The sequence below is a fragment of the Triticum dicoccoides genome, unplaced genomic scaffold (genome assembly GCF_002162155.2).
Source record: "Triticum dicoccoides isolate Atlit2015 ecotype Zavitan unplaced genomic scaffold, WEW_v2.0 scaffold60009, whole genome shotgun sequence".
NCBI lineage: Eukaryota > Viridiplantae > Streptophyta > Magnoliopsida > Poales > Poaceae > Triticum > Triticum dicoccoides.
In genome coordinates this window covers 1-3,275 of record NW_021285155.1, presented here as the reverse complement: position 1 = coordinate 3,275, position 3,275 = coordinate 1, and the positions used below count along the sequence as shown (strand labels likewise).

The following is a 3,275-nucleotide window of genomic DNA, read 5'->3' as shown; positions in this document are numbered from 1 at the left end:
CCAAGCACGCTTAACTTTGGAGTTCTGATGGGATCCGGTGCTTTAGTGCTGGTATGATCGCATCCGACATGTTACCCCGGTCTTCGTCCCTTATCCTTGCCCCTCCCAGCTCCACTACAAAGACGATTGTACATTGCTTTGGCCGCTCCCTCTCAACTACGGAGACGAGTTTAACGCGGTTTCCACCCCTCCCTCTCAACCGCACCAGTGCACGCTTGCCGCGCCACAACGCCGACGCTGGACCCGTGAATCGTGAGCACCCAGCTATGACTTACCGCACTCGTGCAAAATAATAAAACACGGTAAATATATTACTTACACGTGCGTTTTGTTTTGCAAGCGGCGCGAAAAAAATTAAAAAGGGAATGCAACACGAGGACTTCCCAGGAGGTCACCCATCTTAGTACTACTCTCGCCCAAGCACGCTTAACTTCGGAGTTCTGATGGGATCCGGTGCTTTAGTGCTGGTATGATCGCATCCGACATGTTACCCCGGTCTTCGTTCCTTATCCTTGCCCCTCCCAGCTCCACTACAAAGACGATTGTACATTGCTTTGACCGCTCCCTCTCAACTACGGAGACGAGTTTAACGCGGTTTCCACCCCTCCCTCTCAACCGCACCAGTGCACGCTTGCCGCGCCACAACGCCGACGCTGGACCCGTGAATCGTGAGCACCCAGCTATGACTTACCGCACTCGTGCAAAATAATAAAACACGGTAAATATATTACTTACACGTGCGTTTTGTTTTGCAAGCGGCGCGAAAAAAATTAAAAAGGGAATGCAACACGAGGACTTCCCAGGAGGTCACCCATCCTAGTACTACTCTCGCCCAAGCACGCTTAACTTCGGAGTTCTGATGGGATCCGGTGCTTTAGTGTTGGTATGATCGCATCCGACATGTTACCCCGGTCTTCGTCCCTTATCCTTGCCCCTCCCAGCTCCACTACAAAGACGATTGTACATTGCTTTGGCCGCTCCCTCTCAACTACGGAGACGAGTTTAACGCGGTTTCCACCCCTCCCTCTCAACCGCACCAGTGCACGCTTGCCGCGCCACAACGCCGACGCTGGACCCGTGAATCGTGAGCACCCAGCTATGACTTACCGCACTCGTGCAAAATAATAAAACACGATAAATATATTACTTACACGTGCGTTTTGTTTTGCAAGCGGCGCGAAAAAAATTAAAAAGGGAATGCAACACGAGGACTTCCCAGGAGGTCACCCATCCTAGTACTACTCTCGCCCAAGCACGCTTAACTTCGGAGTTCTGATGGGATCCGGTGCTTTAGTGCTGGTATGATCGCATCCGACATGTTACCCCGGTCTTCGTCCCTTATCCTTGCCCCTCCCAGCTCCACTACAAAGACGATTGTACATTGCTTTGGCCGCTCCCTCTCAACTACGGAGACGAGTTTAACGCGGTTTCCACCCCTCCCTCTCAACCGCACCAGTGCACGCTTGCCGCGCCACAACGCCGCCGCTGGACCCGTGAATCGTGAGCACCCAGCTATGACTTACCGCACTCGTGCAAAATAATAAAACACGGTAAATATATTACTTACACGTGCGTTTTGTTTTGCAAGCGGCGCGAAAAAAATTAAAAAGGGAATGCAACACGAGGACTTCCCAGGAGGTCACCCATCCTAGTACTACTCTCGCCCAAGCACGCTTAACTTCGGAGTTCTGATGGGATCCGGTGCTTTAGTGCTGGTATGATCGCATCCGACATGTTACCCCGGTCTCCGTCCCTTATCCTTGCCCCTCCCAGCTCCACTACAAAGACGATTGTACATTGCTTTGGCCGCTCCCTCTCAACTACGGAGACGAGTTTAACGCGGTTTCCACCCCTCCCTCTCAACCGCACCAGTGCACGCTTGCCGCGCCACAACGCCGACGCTGGACCCGTGAATCGTGAGCACCCAGCTATGACTTACCGCACTCGTGCAAAATAATAAAACACGGTAAATATATTACTTACACGTGCGTTTTGTTTTGCAAGCGGCGCGAAAAAAATTAAAAAGGGAATGCAACACGAGGACTTCCCAGGAGGTCACCCATCCTAGTACTACTCTCGCCCAAGCACGCTTAACTTCGGAGTTCTGATGGGATCCGGTGCTTTAGTGCTGGTATGATCGCATCCGACATGTTACCCCGGTCTTCGTCCCTTATCCTTGCCCCTCCCAGCTCCACTACAAAGACGATTGTACATTGCTTTGGCCGCTCCCTCTCAACTACGGAGACGAGTTTAACGCGGTTTCCCCCCCTCCCTCTCAACCGCACCAGTGCACGCTTGCCGCGCCACAACGCCGACGCTGGACCCGTGAATCGTGAGCACCCAGCTATGACTTACCGCACTCGTGCAAAATAATAAAACACGGTAAATATATTACTTACACGTGCGTTTTGTTTTGCAAGCGGCGCGAAAAAAATTAAAAAGGGAATGCAACACGAGGACTTCCCAGGAGGTCACCCATCCTAGTACTACTCTCGCCCAAGCACGCTTAACTTCGGAGTTCTGATGGGATCCGGTGCTTTAGTGCTGGTATGATCGCATCCGACATGTTACCCCGGTCTTCGTCCCTTATCCTTGCCCCTCCCAGCTCCACTACAAAGACGATTGTACATTGCTTTGGCCGCTCCCTCTCAACTACGGAGACGAGTTTAACGCGGTTTCCACCCCTCCCTCTCAACCGCACCAGTGCACGCTTGCCGCGCCACAACGCCGACGCTGGACCCGTAAATCGTGAGCACCCAGCTATGACTTACCGCACTCGTGCAAAATAATAAAACACGGTAAATATATTACTTACACGTGCATTTTGTTTTGCAAGCGGCGCGAAAAAAATTAAAAAGGGAATGCAACACGAGGACTTCCCAGGAGGTCACCCATCCTAGTACTACTCTCGCCCAAGCACGCTTAACTTCGGAGTTCTGATGGGATTCGGTGCTTTAGTGCTGGTATGATCGCATCCGACATGTTACCCCGGTCTTCGTCCCTTATCCTTGCCCCTCCCAGCTCCACTACAAAGACGATTGTACATTGCTTTGGCCGCTCCCTCTCAACTACGGAGACGAGTTTAACGCGGTTTCCACCCCTCCCTCTCAACCGCACCAGTGCACGCTTGCCGCGCCACAACGCCGACGCTGGACCCGTGAATCGTGAGCACCCAGCTATGACTTACCGCACTCGTGCAAAATAATAAAACACGGTAAATATATTACTTACACGTGCGTTTTGTTTTGCAAGCGGCGCGAAAAAAATTAAAAAGG

General features: G+C 51.9%; 7 non-coding genes across 7 annotated transcripts; all 7 read right to left on the bottom strand.

The window, feature by feature from the left end:
* Nucleotides 1-362: 362 nt before the first annotated feature.
* LOC119347188 lies at nucleotides 363-481 on the bottom strand. Its single transcript, XR_005168185.1, has one exon. It is a non-coding gene; the product is annotated as a 5S ribosomal RNA (ribosomal RNA).
* A 297-nt stretch (nucleotides 482-778) lies between these two features.
* On the bottom strand, nucleotides 779-897 carry LOC119347183. Its single transcript, XR_005168180.1, has one exon. It is a non-coding gene; the product is annotated as a 5S ribosomal RNA (ribosomal RNA).
* Nucleotides 898-1,194: 297 nt separating this feature from the next.
* On the bottom strand, nucleotides 1,195-1,313 carry LOC119347187. The gene has a single exon (XR_005168184.1). It is a non-coding gene; the product is annotated as a 5S ribosomal RNA (ribosomal RNA).
* A 297-nt stretch (nucleotides 1,314-1,610) lies between these two features.
* On the bottom strand, nucleotides 1,611-1,729 carry LOC119347186. The gene has a single exon (XR_005168183.1). It is a non-coding gene; the product is annotated as a 5S ribosomal RNA (ribosomal RNA).
* Nucleotides 1,730-2,026: 297 nt separating this feature from the next.
* LOC119347185 lies at nucleotides 2,027-2,145 on the bottom strand. The gene has a single exon (XR_005168182.1). It is a non-coding gene; the product is annotated as a 5S ribosomal RNA (ribosomal RNA).
* Nucleotides 2,146-2,442: 297 nt separating this feature from the next.
* LOC119347182 lies at nucleotides 2,443-2,561 on the bottom strand. The gene has a single exon (XR_005168179.1). It is a non-coding gene; the product is annotated as a 5S ribosomal RNA (ribosomal RNA).
* Nucleotides 2,562-2,858: 297 nt separating this feature from the next.
* Nucleotides 2,859-2,977, bottom strand: LOC119347184. The gene has a single exon (XR_005168181.1). It is a non-coding gene; the product is annotated as a 5S ribosomal RNA (ribosomal RNA).
* Between the last annotated feature and the right edge of the window lie 298 nt (nucleotides 2,978-3,275).